Source organism: Gorilla gorilla, chromosome 17 (assembly GCF_029281585.2).
Source record: "Gorilla gorilla gorilla isolate KB3781 chromosome 17, NHGRI_mGorGor1-v2.1_pri, whole genome shotgun sequence".
NCBI classification, from domain to species: Eukaryota; Metazoa; Chordata; class Mammalia; order Primates; family Hominidae; genus Gorilla; species Gorilla gorilla.
The window spans coordinates 58,513,533-58,535,433 of record NC_073241.2 but is presented as its reverse complement, the minus strand read 5'-3'; the positions used below and the strand labels follow the sequence as shown (position 1 = coordinate 58,535,433).

Below are 21,901 nucleotides of genomic sequence, written 5' to 3'. Positions count from 1 at the left end.
AAAGATTCACCGTGTTGGTCACTTTCTAGAAAGAGGGTGAATAATTAGTTTTACTAAAGCTTCCCTTTGAGAAGTGAACTCTTTGGCAGATGGTGGACATGAGGAAGGAAATATGTGGGTGGCAGACACTAGCCAGCAACACTTGAAGTTTTCTTGGCATCCTCTTTAATTCTGCCAAGGATAGCATTGAGACGGGGGAAGGGCCATATTGCCAGGAGCACGCAGTGCTCTGTGGATACCCTGTATATTCCTGCTGATAAATATCATCATTTATCATCATCTTGGTAGTAAGGAGCCACAGCAGGAAGGATTATATCAACACATCAATAAATTAAAAGAGAAATATCACATGATCATTTCAACAGAGGCAGGAAATAATTCATGGTTTCACAAAAATGTGCTTAGAAAACTAGAAATAAAAATTTTCTTAATTATGTATAAAATCAAAAATCCATAGTAGGTAATGTTCTTCATGGTGACAACTTTGTATCATTTTATGAAGAATTGAGATGGATATGTGAATGAATGCATCACTTCTACTTACCATATCAGGGGAGATACAAGTCAAGGAAGTATGACAAAAGAAACCAACAAAAGGCACATGGATGAGAAAGGAAGAAACAAAAATATCATTAACGTTATACATACTTTATAAAATCGTATATGTTTCTATATAAATGAGTGTATTATAAATCTAATGATACAATGCTATTGCTTTAGTCAACTGACTTATAGAATTTAAGAATAAAAATAAAATACTATTTTATATTTACCCACACAAAGAATCATATATGCATGAGGCTATATTGGTTATAAATACATGAATATCATGAATGTAATATACATGGGAATAAAAAGTATGCATCAAATTCAGGATTATTGTTACCATGAAGGAGAGAAGGAAAAAGGATTGGTAATGGTCACATAGGTAGTTTCAAAGTATCTTTAGTATTTTATAACTAAAATAAATCTAAAGCATATATTGCAAGATTTTACATTTTGAAAATACTATGTGGTAGATATATGGATGTTTATTATTTTAATTGTTATAAATTTATTTATAATTTTTTAAAATACAAAGAGAGATATATGTATATATACATACATAAAATCTTATCATACTATTGCACTTTAAGAATACTTCCTGAATAGAATACCACCCAAACTTTTTAGCAGAGTGTAAAATATTATCCATGATTCATCCCTGACAGTCTTAAGACTTGTTAAATGCACTTCAAGGTTCAGCATAAGAATCGACTCTTTCAATAACTCTACCCTAGCCCCACCATTCTGGGATGGATTCTCTTACGTTGCCCTGTGTTAGCACTCAGTGCTCACATGCATCATACCACATATCACACGGGATTATAACATGTTTACTCCTTTGTGTATCTCACCAAGTAGATTATGAATTCTTTGATGGCAGAAACTATATCTTTATGTATACCCAATTCCTAGGTATATAATGGCACATATTAAGAAATAAATGGCTTTTGAATGGATAAAAACCTACTTAAAAGTTAAGCCATATTTACTGGAAGCTAAAATTGAGCAGTGACAATGATATTATCGAAAAAGAAAGATAACTCTCCCTTTGTTGCTCTGAGTACCTGAAAGCAAAGCTCTATTGTCTCCAAATGAGATATCAACTCTCATTTCTCAAAGCTAACTATTGTAAAAGGGTTATTTTCCTGCTCAGATCAATTACCGGTATTGATAATGGTGAAAGTTTTTAGAATCCCTGTGACTTTTTGTTTGAAAAATGATTTGTAATGTATGTAGACTTATTCATCTCCAACTGTTGATGTAGCAGGAAGCTGAACATTTTAATATAATTAATTTCCCTTGTGATGCACCACTAAGAAACAGCCTGCAATTAGAGATGTATTTTCATAATACTGTGTGTTTCCTGAACTGGTATTTTATATATATTAAAATGTTCACAGTATTTCTCAAAATCAGTTTAAATTTCTCCACATTTTTCCTACAGACAAAAAAAATCTAGTGACTTAAAGAATAATTACCTAACGTTACTGCTTCAATGAAATAAAAATATCCATTGCACCTGATATTTAAACTCAAAATGTGTAATTCCTTGTACTCTTTACCAATTTATGACTCATAGAGCACCCTGAATAGTGTATATGGCGAGGCTTAAAATTTTGAAGTCAAACAACCTGCGTCCGGGATTAAACAGCAAGTTACCAAGCCTACTGTGTGGTTTTCAGCAGGTCACCTAATGTATCCAGTCAATTTCTAAATCCCTACTTGGGCAAAATACTACTTTTGTCAAGGTTTTCTAGTACAAACCAAATAATATTATTATTGCTTCTTGAAGGCCAGAAAGCCCATTGACATGCACTGTACCTAGCCATATCTGATCACCATTCCATGATTCACAAATCTTAACCTATAAAGACATATGAGATGATTGTTATCACAGGCCAGTGTCTTAGGGGCCAACAAAAGAGCTCTTATACATTGAGTTCTCATTCTCTTTCTGTTGTTGATAGTCTAACATAAAGGTGAAAAAAAAGAGAACTGTAGAAACAGTAACAAAGATATCTGTTATAATATATTAGAAATATACAATATTAATCAAAAAGGCAAACAATTTAAGCCAAATAATGACATAGTGATTTGGCCCAATTTTTCATTGGTACTAATGAAAATAAAACTTTTATGTCATACGTTGGTATATTTGTGGTATAAAGAATGCATTATTATTAAGTGATTAGAGCTCTATACTTCCTTTTAAGAGTTGACTAGCATGAAAATATTAGCTATTATTAAAGCATTACCATATATAAACAGACTTCAGCACCAATATATATTGTTTTTGGATAATGATAGCAAATTCATTTGATCATTCGCTTGGCACAATCCATTTTGCAACCAAAAGCATATATTTTCAAGAAAATTAGCTGAGGCTAACTGGAAATCTTAATTAAAATTAACTAAATCAAAGGGGTCAATTGTGGGTCAAAACTGATTGCCTAGGCCTCATTAGTACTGAAGTCTAATCAAATGAATCTGCTAGCCTCAAGTCACCACCCACCAAATTATTGCCTTATGGAATATTTTTATATGCCATGGATGCTACTTTCAAATGATGCCACGTGAGACCAAATATAGACAATCAGGAGGCTTTTTTGTACATGATTACAAACATCTGGACAATCTAAACTACTTTAAAAATTGTAATGAAATGTTTGATATTTTTGGTAATTGGTTATTTCTAAAATAAAAGATGATTCTATGCTTTTAAGAGGTAAGCAATTGTTGGTTTCAACTATTGATTTGTCATTTTTAATATCTGCCATTTTTGTTTGGCAGCCCTTTACTAAACAAATTTCTAAAAATACTTTTACAAATTTATTTATTGGTCAAATGAAACAGACTTTTATTATCTTTAAACTGTTTAGCATGGATATACATATGCAAACAGATATAATATTGAGAGAGTATCTTTTAGTAACTGAATATAACAAAACTTAATCCAGTTCTTGTGGAATCCTTAATATGGTGTACTTTTCAGGAGTTACAAAGTAAAGTGGGAAGGGAAAAACTCATGAGTAAAAATAGGAAAGCTCTCTCCTGTATAAATTTGCTTTCTGAGAGTATTTTTGATCACTCTGGTAAAATTAAAATGAATAGAAGAAGGGAGTAAGCAAAGTGGTTCATATGAAGAGAAAAGGGAAGTTGAAGAGGTAGAAAACAGTGGTAAGAGTGAGGGCCGGGCGCGGTGGCTCACGCCTGTAATCCCAGCACTTTGGGAGGCCGAGATGCGCGGATCACGAGGTCAGGAGATCGAGACCACGGTGAAACCCCATCTCTACTAAAAATACAAAAAATTAGCCGGGCGCAGTGGCGGGCGCCTGTAGTCCCAGCTACTCGGGAGGCTGAGGCAGGAGAATGGCGTGAACCCGGGAGGCGGAGCTTGCAGTGAGCCGAGATTGCACCACTGCACTCCAGCCTGGGCGACAGAGCGAGACTCCGTCTCAAAAAAAAAAAAAAAGAGTGAGGCAGAACAGTTAAGGCATAAAAGTAGAAAAGCCAAGGTAAAGTTTGATTAAATGAAGAATGAAAAGAAATGGAAGTATCTAGAGGCAAACAAATGAGATAGTAGTAACATATTTTGAAAATTGAAGGCATTCTAATCACACAGTAAAAATGAAACAATGAAAGAAAGCCAACAATAATTAGAAACTCTTAAATTTTATAGCTTTTTAGAAAAACATAATTTTAGGAAATAAAAGTAAATTAAAAATGGGAAAACCTTAAAAAAGAGAATAATACCTAAATTAATGTTTTCTATAAATATCAAACAACTGCTTTGTATAGGCATTAGGTAGGCTTTGAGTGCAAAGTTAAGAAGACATGTTTGCTCAAGGAAAAACAATTGTAACATAATTCCATAGCTTCTTTTTAAAGATATGTACAACCTGCAGTGTGAGAGCTTGGGAGGGATGATGGCTAAGTTTGCTAAGAAGATAGCAGAGTAGGTAGCATTCGTTTTGAGACTGGAAAGTTGAATAAGCATTTATAAAATACAGTGAGATACAATTTGATCAGAGGGAACAGATTGTGAGATGTTCTAGGGAACTTAAAGGACTCTTAGTACTGCAGTGCTACAGAGAGCAATAGTGATAGTCATGAGGCTGGAGACAAAAGCAGGCCCCAGATCCACAATAGTCCTGTGTGCCTGAGGAGGAGTTCTTGATTTTATTCTGCAGGTGAATTGAAACAACTGGGTCATTTTGAGTCAGAGAGTGATTTAATCAAATTTGTTATAAAAGATTACTTGATGAAAGTACAAAAGAATGAGTTATGGAAATATAAAATGCAGGAACATTATTAAAAAGATGATTGCAACATTACAGGTGAGAAATGATAAAAGCCTTAACTTGGGCGATGTTAATGGACTACAAAAAGAGGAGATAAATATTTAAGGCACAAAGATGTCAGCACTTAGTGATTCTGAGTCTTCCATATTTATGGGCTTTAGGTGTGCCCAAGATCTCTTTGTCCTCAGGACATCCAAGCTGCCTTGCCCATTTACTCTAATCCTACACGTAATTATTTGTCATCTTCTATGCAAACCATGATGTGAAAAAAAAAGTAAGTACTGATCATTCTTATTAATGCTTTTTGAAAAGATTTCTAATAATAAAAATATAGTTCCCAAAAGATTTATTTTCCATTAAAAATAAAATCAATTATTTTTAATTACAGCCAGGATGGCATTACTGCAATGCTATGCATTCCTGTAACATCTGGGCAAGGTAGAAGAGACATATATCAGTCTGCTCCCTCCTTGCTCACAAACTTGTAATGCTGTTTTGAACTCACAATGCCCTAGGTTGCCATGAACCCCCAACTGTGTATCAAGCACTGTTTTTAGACACGAAGACAGTACTAAGACGAAGCGAGGTCCATTCCCTTACAGAACTTGAACTCAGTGGGAGAGACAAATACAATACAAATATTCACAGGAATAAGGTCATAGAGTGTTGTCAAGGAAAAACGCAGGACATCATAAAGTTGCTTAATGAAAAGAATCTCTAATACAGGATTTGGTGAATGAGAGGGAGCTGAAAGGAAGTGGTCAGAATAGAGTGAAATAGATAAATATTTTACCAGAAGAAATATGCAGAATATCCTTGAAATGTTTAAGATACTAACAAAAGACCAACGTGGTTTGAGCCAAGAGAGGATGAGATAGACCCCTGACATAGACTATAGAGGAAGAAGAGGGAAGGCCAGGTCTTGCAGGCCTGTTAGGATTCTGAGTTTATGCTTTGGTGATAGCAGGACCTTGAAGAGTGTTGAGCAGAGGAGCGATTTGCTAAATCACAATGCTTTCAAATACTTGACTTCACAAGTATGACTTGGACTATCCTACACGACCGAAATAAATGGCCATTTGAATACCAAAAATTATATTATTCTGATGTATTCACAAGTCAAAAGGGGAAAGCAATACATTTTAAAACGTAAAAAAGCAATTGGCCCTCAAGTGCCTTCCCTTTTTTCTAAATTCAGAATAGTAGAAATCTATAATTGAGCATAATTGTAGAGAACAAAGGGGGAAAATATGACCTCAGGCATTTCCTCCGTGCTCTTGCTGCTTGATCGAGAAACCCAGTATAGCTTCCTCAGTTCTGAGTGAGTATTACTTTTAGTATATACAACTATATATATATATACTTTTTCCATATATATAACATATATATCATTTTCCATATATAATATATGTATATTATAGGTATATTTATTTATTATAAATATGCACAGGTCTGGAAAAAGTAAATAAAGTTTGAGGGGAGAGAGTCTAAAGGTTTTAGTCTAAGGTTTTTATACTTTCTTTTAACCAGCTTTGTGTTGTGTTTGATTGACCATGTGTGTCTGTGTGTGTGAATACAACTATAAGGAAATACATAAGTAGCTGTATTTGGGGTTCGGTCCTACCTCTCAAACTAAGTAAAAGGCCACACTCCCTATTTTGTGCTTTTATCAGTAGGCATGCTAAATGACTCATCAGCTTTTAGGGACATGGTGTATTATGTTTCTTTGTGGATGTTTGGTTTGGAGCTAGGAATAAAAGCTTGCATGTCATAAATATGGGCTGAATTCTTGGACTTTCAGTGAGTGTGGTAAGCATGAACCTTTAATTAGAGAATAATGTGAGTGATCGGTGAGTTCCTGCTTCTTATACTTTATGTCGTCTTCTTATTCATTTACTGAGGCTCTTGTCTAGATCCAAATATAAGTGTGGCAATGCACATTCAATTTTTTTCATGGTGATACTCATTCAACTTTTTGGCACTCTGTAAAGAAATAAGCAAGAAGAAATGGTCAATAGAGAAAGTATGTGGTATCTTTTTGTACTTAATAATAATGATGAGCAAATTCTAACCAGGGTCTACAATAATTTCATTTTAAAACAACAAATTGATGATATGAGAAGGTAACAAAAGTATCCAAACTGAAACATAGCTTAGAGAAAAAAATTACAGAGGTAGATAAATTACCACCTGAATAGCCATTAAATTATAAAGGCTGGTCATGGTGGCTCACAAATATAATTCCAGCACTTTGGGAGACTGAGGTGGGCAGATGGCTTGAGCCCAGGAGTTCAAGACCAGTCTGGGCAACATGGCAAAGCCCTGTCTCTACGAAAAATACAAAAATAATTAGCTGGGTATGGTGGTCTGTGCCTGTAGTCCCAGCTACTCAGGAGGCTGAGGCAGGAGAATTGCTTCAGCTAGGGAGGTGGAGGTTGCAGTGAGCTGTGATTGTACTACTGCACTCCAGCCTGGGTGACAGAGTGAGATCCTGTCTCAGATAGATAGATAGATAGATAGATAGATAGATAGATAGATAGATAGATAGATAGATAGATAATCATACACTGTAGAGGTCATCACTTCCCAATAATCATATTTCTTTCATCACATTTTATTAGGTTATCTTTATAAAATACAGGTTTTTACTTGTATAATTCTTTTGCAATGAAGTATCTCTCCCTTTCCTTGGACTGATGATCTGTTTCCCACATTCATGAAATTAAGTTTTATGACACTGTTCTCATATCTTTCTCCTTTTCCTGCTTATAACTGTGCTAAAACTTCCGGCTTCTCAGATGGCTATATCTCCCCATATAGGTAATTTTTCTGCATCAATACAACAACAGATTGATGAAGCAGATGAGCTATGTTTAGAATATAGTAGTATTTTGAAAGGGACAATCACTTCTTTAGACGCCAATGGGATGCTAATGACATTTGTAAAACTTTTCTTGATGTAATTCTTCACTATAGATTTGCACTTATTTTGTTTCTATCAGTCACAAGTTTCTTTGTGAGTCAATCATGCATAAAATCTTTCGCAGCTGTTAGAAATCAGTGTTTGGCTATTTCTCCATATATATCCAAAATGGTGTTACGAAGTATGAACATTATTTGGTTATTTTGTTCTGGATCTTTTTTTATTATGTTTGTTTTCTCTTGGTGTTCATATCATCACCCAATTTAGTATCATTTGTGATTTGAATTAATGTGCTGTGTACCTCTATGTCCAGACTAAAAATAGAAGTATTAACATTCTTCTGGGATGCTTGAAACTGAATGCAATTTAATACCAATAAAGCAGGGCCATGATGTTTTTCAGAAACGAATTGACAGAATATTTCTACTTAGGGGACGTGCAGCAGCATATTGATCATAAAGGGAGACTTAAAACTTCCTAAAAAAGAATCCCTTAAAGCCTTAACTTAATCTACAGTATAGCTGCAGTAAAGAAAGATAACAGTATGGTGGCTGAAATTATTTTTTTAAAAAAGCATTTACATTGAAAAGGAAATGACTACAGGAGATAATCTTCTATTTTATCACTGTGAAACTTTAGAGACAGTAATGAGCATAACAAGTGTGAAATATGCTTAATGTATTAACATGAGAAGTACTGTAGAGTACAAATTTCCATTTAGAATTTCTACAATTTAAAAGATAAACTGTATCCCCACTATAGCTGTATTCCTTAGAATTTCTGATTTTATTACTCTACACATGGATAGACAGAGAGACTTTGAGTTTCAATAAGAATGCCCTGTATGTACTTTTACATTCAGAGAAGCTTATGAGATCTCAGAAATGGCCCTCTAAAAGGTATGGAATAAAGAACCTAAAGCAGCAACACCTATCCATATGGCAGGAGATTTCATGCCTGGCAAAGTTGCTTGCAACTGTGACATACTTTATATTCTGCCAGCAAAATCTCATTGCATTCATGGTTTTTATAGGTATTGCAGTAATATAAATTTTCACTATTTCATTCTTTCTTGGAGGCAATGAAGGGGAAAAAGGTTGGACTATATGGAACTAAGGAAGCATGGCCTTGATTGATTACCCTTCTGAAACACATTTATCAGCTTTATATGGTCAACTATAGTATATTGAGCCTTAAGCACTGAAGCATTCTGAAGACACTGTTATATTATTTAAGATATTTTGCAAAACAAAAATCCTGAATTCATATATATATATGAATTCAGTATTGTTTTGATGTTAATAAGCTTGTATGTTATGTCCTTTTCCTGTTAGGATTTAGAAATCCTTTTCTCCTGTAAGTCTCTGCCTATTGCCACCTGCATTTTCCCTATTTCACTAGTTTAATCATATTGCATGGTCCATAGTGCAAACTATGGACTATAATTCATGTGTGTCTGTGTATTTCTGTACTTTTTTCTGAATGTGGAAAATTCTGGTAAAATCTATTTCCAAAGCTCTATCCTCCCTCTTATCTGCTTTATAATAAACAATTCCAAAGGATACAGAATAAATAAGAAAGAGTAGAAGACTGCCTTAATTATTTCCAAAACCAGGGATGCTGTTTCATCTAAAAGCATGCAAGCATATAGAATTAGCTAAGCCAATAACTAGAGCATCCAAGACTTGAAGACAATGGACATTTCCTCTTAGCCCTTCTGAGGGCAATCAGGACAATTTTGAGGGGGCTCATTGTACTTACCATGAGATAAAGTATACACAGGGTAGACTATCTGTAAAGAAAAGAGAAAAGCATGATTTTATGAATAATTTACCTTCCTTCCTAGAAATATTTATCATTATCTAAGGAGATTATTTGCAGAATGAATCTTCAGGTCCCAGGGCCTCTAGAAAACATCCAGTAAACTTGACTGAATAAGAACAATATTACAAATAATGTTTTCAACTATTAGAAAAACACTACCTATTTGAAGTAATTAAGATAATTTCAAGAATTCAATAAACTGCTATGGAATTATGAATGGATAAATGTATGGAAATTGAGATATTTCCTCCATCATACATGTTAAATAAAGTTTTGCAGATTATTGGATAGTTTGTTGATCAGAAAAAACTTGGAAGCCTCAAAAGAATCATGAATAGCAAATAAAATTAAATAGTGTTTCTATAGTTCTTCTTGCTGCAAAGCTAATTTACCTTGAATATAAAAGTAGAACGGGTGTTGTACAAGAAAGAACTGGACAGGAAGCTCATCTCCTATATATACTAAATACTTTGGTTAAGTTTTCCCCATGCTTAAAGAAATAGCCAATTTGTTTTAGATTAAATTTACAAGAAAAGATTATTTTCAACTTTTCAAACATTCAAATTATTTTGAATGCTATTTAAAGAACTATGTTTATCAGAATTCTGGGTCACTCATAAATACTCCCTAACTCCTGCACTCAGTGCCCCATTGTCTTTGCTGTGTGCTCTTAAACACACACATACACATATTCACAGACACACACACAGAGAAAAGCACAGAGATACATATTCCAAAGCACACCCATACATTTCAATAATCTCTAGCACCCAACATATTTAGACATCCTACATTAATCTAAAGCGACTGAATTAACCATTACCAACAATATAGTGATTTTTAAAATTTGAGATGGTTTTGAAATCTTTCATAATAATGTTTTTCTTCAAGTCACTGAATTATAATGATTTAATGAAGGAAAAAATCTTTGTCCAAAGCCAGTGGGAAAATGGAAATGTTTCTGTTTGCTTTTATGGTCGTTAATTTTGTGTCAACTTGACTGGGAGAGTGGATACCCAGATATTTCATCAAGTGTTTTTCTGGGAGTGTTCGTATGAGTGTTTGACAGGAGCTTAATATTGGAATTGGTAGACTGAGTAAAGCATATTGCTCTTTCTAAAGTGGTGGACCTCATCCAATCAATTGAAGGTAGGAATAGAAAGCTGACCCTCAGGAGAAAAAGAAGAAAGCCTCTTTCTGCCTTTTTTTTTTAAATTTCTTTTTAGTTTTTTATTTTTTAGACAGATCCTACTTAGATTCCTGGGCTGGCATGCAGTGGCACGATCTCAGCTCACTGCAGCCTTGACTTCCTGGGCTCAAGCAATCCTCCCACCTCTACCTCCTGAGGAGCTGGGACCACAGGCATGTCATGTACCACCACATCTGGCTGACTTTTAAATTTTTTTGTAGAGACAACATCTACACTGTGTTGCCTCGTCTGGTCTTGAACTCCTGACCTCAAGCGATCCTCCTGCCTCAGCATCCCAAAGTGCAGGGATTACAGTATAAACCACTGAACCCAGTCTCTCTGTCTGTTTTCAAGCTGGAACATTGGTCTTCCACCTTTGGACCCAGGCTTGGACTGGAACTTACAGCAGCAGCTCTTCTGCTTTTTTTATAATACATTTCTTTATCTTCTATTGGTTTTGTTTCTCTGGAGAACCCAGATTAATACAGGCTTATTCCATAGGAAACAGCTATAAATCCTTTAAAATATTTGTCTAAAATTGTGATAAGCAAATAATTGCTTTACATTTAAATATAAATGACGTTTTCTACTCAAGTCCTGGTATCGTTTAATTTAGCTAAGCAAATAGAATACTTATGGGCCAAAATAAGTTTGTAGATTATAGGAAAGGAAAATTGTAGACACTATTTTTAAAGTTCATTAAAAAGAAATGTAAAAAGATTACCAAAAAAAGGAAAAGGAAGATGCAAGAAAATATTTCAAATGGTTTCAAAACAATAGACAAAATTATCCTCAAGTTATCAGGGTTTGCCCACTGTCAGCAATGGCTATCTCTGCAGATTCAGGTGAATGCTGCTTTTTCTAATCAGAAAAATATAGTTTGTGCAAGTGCCAAAAAGCAAGTCAAATATAACAATAGATCTTTGAACTGAAGTTTATACTCACAAATCAAAGGAAATAATTTTTATTTTTTTAAGCAATGAATATCCCTGTATGTCATAGAATGCAACAATCAGAGGCAGAGTAATGATCTGGAGAACCTACCAATTTGAACCAGAATGGAAAAAAAGAATTTGTAATGAATATCAATATATTAAGTATATGTATTTCTAATCAAAGCACAGAAAACCCCCTCTTTATAACATGATAAATAAAATTTGAAATTCTTTATAACATGATAAGTAAAATGTACATGTAAATAAAATTTTTAACATGATAAATAAAATTTATCTTTATAACATGATAAATAAAATTTTAAATTTTACCAAAGTCCATGGTCATAATATTGTTTGAGTTCAGGGAACTGACCCCAGATACAATTTGGGGCCACCTGGTGTCAGTTGTTCATTATGGCTAATATACCAAAGCAAAACAGTATTCTGATTTCAGAGGATTTCTGGAATGTGGGAGGAATTCGAATAATTTCCATCTCACTGGCATTTGTTTCATAAACTCAATGGAGGTTTTTTTTAATTATGGTAAAATACACACAATGTAAAATTCGCCATCTTAATCATTTTTAAGCGTATAGTTTAGTGGTGTTAAGTACATTAACATTTTTTCTGCAGCCAATCTCCAGAATTCTTTTTATTTCACAAAACTGAAATTCTATAACTATTAAACACAATCACCATTCTCCTTTCTATCTCTAATATTTGACTACTCTTAAGCATCTCATATAAGTGGAATCATGCGGTATTTTTCCACTTACATGTAGGAAAATCTTTTTGTTACTGGTTTCTTTTACTTAGCATAATGTTCTTAAGGTTGATCTATATTGCAGCATGTGTCACAATGTTCTTTCCTTTTAAGTCTGAATAATATTCCATTGTATGTCTATATCACATTTTATTTTTCCATTGATCTGAAAATGGACACTTGTGTTGCTTCCCCTTTGCGGCTATTACGAATAAGGCTGCGATGAACACAGGTACACAGATATCTCTTCACGAACATGCTTTCAATTATTTTGGGTATATACACAGAAGAATTGCTGGATTATGTGGTATTTTTTTTGTATTGTTTTGAGGAATAAGGAGATCTTAGGCTAGAAAAACTCTGGAATTGAGTGCATTCTGTGCTTTATAATACATGTAACTGCTCTTTCTCCATCTGGCTTTACCCTCTTCTCCACACCCAGTATGGAGGCTAAGTGGAGGATGAGCAAGAATAGAGATAACCTAATCACATGTTACCTAAGTCTATGTTCTTACTGAGTTTTACAATACTGTAAAGTTTTGTGTCCTTCTTGATATATAAAGATGACACTGATAACCCCTTATCATTAAAACAGGCAGTCAGAGTCCTCTAAGAGTACATGGATTTAGATTCATTCATGTATATCTCTCACCCAGTCTTTCTTGTTGCTGTGGTATGAATAAGAAACCTATGCTATCTAAAGAATTGTAAATGTCAAAGATAGATAGAGATTATATATTTTTATTGTATTACTATATGTTATGTATAATGTTACAGTAATATACATGATACAGAGAGATTATAAAGGATAATAAAAATGTTCTTTTTACAAAATTTTATTTTATTTTATTTTAAGTTCTTGGATACATATACAGGGTGTGCAGGTTTGTTACATAGGTAAACGTGTGCCATGATGGTTTGCTGCACCTATCAATCCATCACTTAGGTATTAAGCCCACATTCATTAGCTATTTATCCTAATGCTCTCCCTCCCCCACCTCCTCTGACAGGCTCCAATGTGTGTTGTTCCCCTCCCTGTGACCATGTGTTCTCATTGTTGAACTCCCACTTATAAGTGAGAACATGTGGTATTTGGTTTTCCGTTCCTGTGTTAATTTGTTGAGGATAATCGCTTCCAGCTCTTCCATGTCCTGGCAAAGGACATGATCTCCTTTCTTTTTATGGCTGCATAGTCGGAGTGAACAGACAACCTACAGAATGGGAGAAAATGTTTGCAATCTATCCTTCTGACAAAGGTCTAATATCCATAATCTACAAGAAACTTAAACAAATTTACAAGAAAAAAACAAAAAACCCTATTAAAAAGTGGGCAAAGATATTCCACATTCATGAATAGACACTTCTCAAAAGAAGACATTTATGCATCCAACACACATATGAAATAAAAGCTCAACATCACTTATTAGAGAAATGTATATCAAAACCATAATGACATACAATCTCACACCAGTCAGAATGGCGATTATTACAAAGTCAAGAAATAACAGATGCTGGCGAGGCTGTGGAGAAATAGGAAAGCTTTTGCACTGTTCGTGGGAATGTAAATTGGTTCAATCATTGTGGAAGACAGTGTGGCGATGCCTCAGAAACCTAGAACCAGAAATAGCAAAGTGTTCTTCTTTATTCCTTCTTCATAGGATGATACAGCTTACATCCTCCAAATATACGGAACTATATTGATATAACTACATAAGATACAAATAATTCTGGTCAGTCTAGCCAAAATATTTATTCACTAATGCATGCATTTACTAATTTAACAACTATGTCTCAGGCACCATGTTTTGTACTAGGAAGAACAAAACAAATAACAGAGATGCCCTAACTTGACTCAATTATTTTTTAAATTGAATTTCTTAAGTGTTTGTGTTTATGATTGAATCTAGGTTATGTGAATTAAGTATATTCAAGATTTTAAACATTTACATCACTCTCCAAAACTATTCCAGTAATAATTCTGGCATATTTAAGAATAGCTACTTGTTTCTTTTTATAATAAAGTAAGCTGAACAGATCATTGTGGTAGAATGAAAAGGAAGATGTGTCTTTAGCATATTCTGCATGAATCTAGATGAGCATTCAGAAAGGTAACAGTATTGGCAAGATTTCTAAAGATTCAAGTAATAATATATTTTGTTAACTGACTCACAGTGTTGATAATCAACATTTTAAATATTCATAATAAATAAATATTTAAATAATTAACAATTAACACTTAAATATTGATAATTGGTATTAAGCACTTAACTGGTTGTTATAATGAAAGGGTAGATGAATGTAAAAAGGAATTAATGACTGACACATGCAATGAGGAGAGAAGTTGAAAATATAATTTCACCTTATTGATATACTTTTCCCTAAGTATCATATGAGAATAATGGCATGCCAGGATTATTGGTTGGTGAGAAGAGAAAGCGGTTGAAATCTAGACATACTTAGAATAAAGAACATGTAGAAAAATAGAATACCTACAAATAAACTTAACCAAAGAAGTTAAAGATCTCTACAATGAAAACTATAAATCATTGATAAAAAATTGAAGAGGAAAGTTTAAAATAAAAAGATATTCTAGATTCATGGATTGAAAGAATAAATAATGTTAAAATGTTTACACTGTCCAAAGAAATCTACAGATTCAGTTAAATTCCTATCAAAATACCAGTGACATCCTTCACAGAAATAATAATTCTAAAATATACATGGAACCACAAAAGACTCAGAATAGTCAAAGCCATCCTGAGCAAAAAAAAACCAAAACTGGAGGAATCACATTACCTGACTTTGAATTATACTGCAGAGCTATAGTAAACAAAACATCATGGTACTAGCAAAAAAACAGACTCATAGACTGATAGAACATAGAGAACCCCAAAATAAATCCACACATCTACAGTGAACTCATTTTTAACAAAGGTGTCAAGACCTTACATTGGGGAAGGGACAGTTTCTTCAATAAATGGTGTGAGGGAAACCAGATATTTATAGCAGAAGTATGAAACTAGACCCATATCTCTCACCATATACAAAAATCGAATTAAAATGGATTAAAGACTTAAATCTAAAACCTGAAACTATAAGAAAACATTGGGGAAACTCTCCAGGTCATTGGGTTCGGCAAAGACTTCTTGAGTAAGACCTAAAGAGCACAGGCAACTAAAGCAAAAATAGACGAATGGGATCACATAAAGCTAAAAAGCCTCTGCACAGCAAAAAAAAAAAAAAAAAAAAAAAAATTAAGAAAGTTAAAAGAGACATCCCAAAGAATGACAGAAAATATTGACAAGCTACCTATCTGACAAGGGATTAATAACCAGAATATAAAATTACCTTAAACAACTCAATCGGAAAAAAATCAAATAATGCAATTAAAAATGGGGAAAAGATCTGAACAGTTATTTCTCAAAAGAAAACATACAAATGGCCAGCAGGTATACAAAAAAAAATACTCAATATCATTAATCATCAGAGACATGCAGGTTAAAACTACAATGAGATATTATTTTACTCCAGTTAAAATGGCTTTTATTCAAAAGACAGACAATAATGAGTGCTGACAAGGATGTGGAGAAAGGGGATCCCGTGTACACTGTTGGTGGGAATGTAAATTAGCACACCTACTATGGAGAACAGTATAAAAGTTCCTCAGAAAACTAGAAATAAAGCTGCCACATAATCCAGCAATCCTACTGCCAGGGTATATATTCAAAAGGAAGGAAAACAGTGTATTGAAGAGATATCTGCAATTCCATGTTTATTGCATCACTATTTACAGTAGCCAAGATTTGGAATCAAATTAAGTGTCCATCAAAGGATGAATGGATAGAGAAAATATAGCACGTATACAGAATGAAATATTACTCAGTCATGAAAAAGATTGAAATCCTGTCATTTGCAATAACATGAATAGAACTAGAAGACATTATGCTAAATGAAATAAGCCAGGCATAGAAAGATAAATATCTCGTGTTCTCACTAATATGTGGGAGCTAAAAATTAAAACAATTGATCTCATGGAAATAGAGAGTAGAATGATGTTTGCCAGAAGCTGATAAGCGTAGTGGGGATGGAGGAACAAAGTAGGGATGGTTAATGGGTGCAAAAATATAGTTAGATAGAAAAATGCAATTTAATATTTGATATCATAATAGGTGACTATAGACAACAGTAACTGATTTTGTGATATAAAACAACTCAGAGTGAAATAATGTTCCTAACACAATGAAATGATAAATGCTTGAGATGGTGGATATCCCAGTTAACCTGATTTGATTATTACACATTCTAGGCATGTATCAAAACATCACATGTACCCCATAAACATATACACCTATTGTGAATTCATAACTAAAAATTTAAAAAATAAAGAACATGTAGAGAGATTTAGGAAAACTATTTTTCATGAGCCAATATGGGCAATAATTAGGTAGAGAGATATGGAATACCTACGGTATGAGGGCTAAGATAAAATCCACAGTTTTGTTTATTATTATTCAGTAAACATGCATTATTATTATGTAAACATGTTTGTACTATTCAATAAACACATATTTAGTGTTTGTTACATGCCCAGCACTGTGGGGGAAAAAAGATTACAAAATAATTTCTTCCACTGACATGTGAAAAGATTTATCTTGCATTCTACAAGGATTTCCTGTATACTTACTATTATGTGACAGGCTGTCATGGGGAATACTACAACAAATAAAAATAGATAAAATTCCCTGCCTCATGGAGTCTAGATTCTATTGGTTATGGGTTGGGGGGAGATGGTCTTTCTGGAATAAAAGATTAAAACAAACACAAGAAGAATAGAGTGGGTAGGAGAAACAGAATTATGTGTATAATGGAATTATCCTGTATGTGAGTTTGAGTTCCACTAGGTTTCTGTTAGGTATCATTAAAGAGTATTGAGGAGTACTTATGGAATAACTTAATTTTCCAGAGGTAACTCAAAGTCATGGAAAATCTGAAACTCATCATGGAAATGAGTGAATTAGACATTCATTAAAAAGAGAGATTCTTGTAAGTTGAATAGCACTTAAAAACTGGCTTGCATTCTGCAAGCATAATATGAAACTAAAAGTACTTTAATGGTTTATGTCTGTCAAAAATATCCAAGCCCTCTCATTCCAACATCTTCCCAAAGAAGCATGATCAGGTGACTGAGAAACCCAACGCTTCGATATGTGTTTCTCATCCCAGCTCGAATTTGTATGAAATTCTGACCTTTTTACACCTTTTCCTATTCTCAGAAAAGAAAGAACATTGGCTAAAAGCAAAAAATTCTAATAAGTGCAAGATGGGTTGATTAAGGACATAATCTGATTTTTGTTTTATTAAATCATTTTATATTAAAGCCAAATGTGGTTTTGTTTTATGTTCTCCACACTTACACTGACTCTAGAAACAAAGAGCTTTATCTCTTCTAGGAAAGACAAATTCTAATTTTGGCTACCTGCTTTTTTGTTAATTTCTTTGTTTTAAAATTTGATTGCATTGATCTTCAAAACTGAAACTCATTAGAAACCGTAAAGGAAGATACTACAGATTGTCCCAACTTTCAAATCTCTAGATAGCTAAATGTTACTTTAATGTTAACCATAGTGTTTCTGAATTATTGCTGTAATATTTCAGTAATGGCATAGAAGCTGTCAAGGTCAAAACAGCCTCAGAAGGGAGATGTGCAAAGAGAAAGCGTTAGATCTGAAAAGCACAGTTGTAGCTGCTCTAAGGAATCTTTACTAAAGTAATGTGCCAAATGATGTCATATAGAACTGTGAGATCCCAGAAGTCGCCATGTGGCAAGTACTCAGAGATGAAAGAGAGTTTTCGTTTCTGTTTCCTTTATATATTAGCATATAAAACACCTGGCACCTTTCATTCCAAGTAAAGCATATATTTAATATATATAAAGCTCAATGAAAGTCTTTTTTATCCCCTATGGAAAGATTGATTGGATTTTTCATGCACTGAACAGAACAATATGATTTGCAACATACCTGGGGTCTGTGGGAGCACTGGACTGAGCAAATGTTGGTGAGTGCACCCTCTTCCACCATGGGCTTCCTACCTTTTTCCATTTTGCTCTAGTTGGGAGGTCCTGTTGAATGACTGGATATATAACACCAGGAGCATGGTTTGGTCATTACTCTCTCCTTCCTCACCAGGAAACGGAATGTCTTATTTAGTAGCTCTTTCTCATATACAGTTGCTCATATGTGGTCGAATTTCAGATCATGGGATAAATCTGGCACTTCCTTTCTCCTCACCACGCTGTTATAAAAGGAACAAACAAACAAACAGAAAAGAAAGCAGGCCTCTTAGCAAAAAAAATTTAATACAGCCCTACTAACTACTTGCATTTGTATGGCATTCAGTTTTCTAAGAGTCTGTTACCTACATTTGTTTTCGCTCCTCCCACCACCCCTCTAAAGTCTATTACCCTCATTTCACATCTGAAAACTCTGAAGTGCAAAAAAAATTCACATACCTGATGGCAATCAGATTAACAGTTATTACACCCAGGACCCAAATCAAAACACTCTTACTTTACATTCTGCAGTCTTTTATCTGCAAGTAGGCAGTACCATAATGCCAAACAGAAGCAGGTGAGTCAAAGCCTGGAAAATCTATGCAATGCCAGAGAGGAGTGAAGCATCCCACTGCATTTTTTTTTCTTTTTCAAAATAAATTGAATATAAGCTTAAAAACTGAGTATTTTTACTGAACTTTAATTATCATCTCTGGCGAAGTCTTTCTACATACAGGTTTCTATTTTATTTCTGTCTAGTTATGTTAATACTTCTATAGTTATTTTGTAGTTTTACAGTTACACTTACACTATTTCTTACAATTATATGAATACTACCAAAGCAAAGAACTGTCAAGTCATATTGCTTATTCTTTCCTTTGCTTACACTAGACTTGAAATAAAGGCTCTTAACCTGACTCATTTATTAAAATATATTTGGAATCCAAAAATAAGGTCATGTTAATATTATGTAATTGCTAAGTTCCTTGTCATGATTTATTAAGTCAATGTATATACCTTGATGCATCAAAATTCTATTTCAATGAAATTACTGGACTATAAAATGATTGTTTTGTTTTTCTCTGTCATTTAACCAACAATAATTTTTGCAGCGTTTTCCGTGTAATTAAATGTATCTGTAAAGCATTAATGCCCTCTAAAAATTAAACATCCATAAAATTGTTGATTCAACAGTAATATAAATGTAAGATAGGAATGTGCTTAGATAGTTTGAGATGCAAAGCCTCTTTTGGGAAATAATAATTTGCCTCTAGGAGATTTTGAACTCTTAACCAAATAAGAGCTAATTATTCTAGTTGAAATGGCATTCAGAGACTTCTGTTTTGGCATAGCATTTCAAAAATTCTTGAGGAAAATATTATTCCATATGATTGTTTGTTAAGAGTACACCTATCTCCACTTGAAAATAATCATGAACTTATTCCAAGAGGAATTTCAAATGTTAACAATTATTAATTTGAACAAAAATATCTCAAGTAAGATTAACATAAGGCTAAGCCAAAGGTTAGTATTATCACAGAAATCAGAATCAGCCAAGATTTCCTAATTCCCTAAAGGGTTTTGTTTGTTTGTTGTTTTTTCAGGAAAACCAAGATTCCTTCTACGGTAGAGGGGACTGGGCACATCAATATTCTTTCACATACATTCACCTTTATAATTACAGCTTATTAGACAAATTATTCCCCCACTCCCCAAATGTGGTTACAATTGAGTAGAATATTAAAATATTTACATAGTTTTTATTAATATAGTACATGAGGAAAGACATAGTGTTTTCATCACACTGACTTGACTTTAGATACAAGTTCTGCCATATTTCGTTGTTTGATTGGAAGCAAACAATTTAAACTCTATTAAGCTCTGCTTATCTTTACTTAAAATAAAAAATATGGAAATAGCTGCCTCACAGATTTTATAGACTTTTAGGATGGTCAGATAAGATAGCGTATCCAAAGCATTTTAATAGTTCCTAACATACAATAAATGCCTGATCAATAGTAGCTATTATTTTGCATATTGTTATTACATGAATTTATCTAGATCACTTGCTTATAATGTCCAAATTTATTAAGGAATTAGATGATTACCATACCCATTGGACAGATTCTTTTTTAGTCATTCATTTATTTAATAAACATTTATTAAGCCTTTATTATATGTCAACACTGTACTGAGGATTCAGACATAAATAAAGCAAAATCTTTGCCTCAAGAAATTTGCAGTATTATTAGATCCATGAAAGCTCCTGTTTTTTGAAAGTGTATTATATGAAAAGAATTGCATTAAACACTTTGAAGACATTATATTATTTAATTATAGCTGTTGTCAAAGTCAGTATTTGAACCTCTGTTACATTCTGACTTTTAAGCCCAGATTCTCAATTGGTACAAAGCACTACTATGAAAAAGAAAACACATTTTGTCACAGGGAGAAAAGTGTAATAACTAATTCACCTAATAAAAAATATCCACTTTTATCCTTTTTTTTAGCAGTGTATTAATTTCAGCAGACAAAAAAGTGGGTTTTCTTTAATTTTTTTCTTTTAAAAATAATATTTTGGTCGAAATAAATTATTAAGGTCATTTGTAAATCTCTTTACAAATCAGAAAGCTCTGTGTTTCCCTTTATTTTAAATTATGATGACACGCAAATTTGTGAAGCGTTCCACATTTTAAATTCAAGGACCAATTACCTGCTGATAAGTGCAAAAGCTAAAAGAAGAGATTTCCAAAATGAAGGGGCTTCTGGCTAGAAAAGATAGCGAAACGGGAGAAAACATTGGACAAGCAGCATCCTCTCTTCAGCAGGCATCACTGAAGCTCTTCGAAATGGCATACAAAAAGATGGCATCTGAGCAAGAAGGCTCTGGAAATTCTGGCACTGGGGAACAAAAGGAAGATCAAAAGGAGGAGAAACAGTAATAATAGCAGAAATTTTGAAGCCAAATTGGACAACATATGAAGCTTAGGAGCAAAGAGACTTCCTGAGCAGAAATGGGCAAACTTCAGTCTTTTTACTGTGTTTTTGCAGTGTTCTATATATAATTTCCTTAATTTGTAAATTTAGTGACCATTAGCTAGTGATCATTTTATGGAAAGTGATTCTAACAGTATAAAGTTCACAATGTTCTATGTCCCTGGACTGTCATTTTTCAGCTGCATGTAAAAGGGGTAGGATGAATTAATTGGTCATTATAAAGATTTAACTATTGTATGCTGAAGTGGCCGTATTTTCAAGGGGTGAAAACATTTCACACACAACAATGAAGGTAATCAGCCATAGACTTGGAATGAGACCACATATGGGGATGAGATCCTTCCCCAGTAACCTAGTACTGCTGTACTGGC

General features: G+C 33.6%; 1 long non-coding RNA gene across 1 annotated transcript; it reads right to left on the bottom strand.

Moving 5' to 3' along the window:
* Window positions 1-6,307: 6,307 nt before the first annotated feature.
* On the bottom strand, window positions 6,308-21,577 carry LOC129528231 (uncharacterized). Its single transcript, XR_008673464.2, has 4 exons — window positions 21,247-21,577; window positions 18,573-18,775; window positions 9,532-9,562; window positions 6,308-6,830 (listed from the first exon to the last, which is right to left on the bottom strand). It is a non-coding gene; the product is annotated as an uncharacterized lncRNA (long non-coding RNA).
* Between the last annotated feature and the right edge of the window lie 324 nt (window positions 21,578-21,901).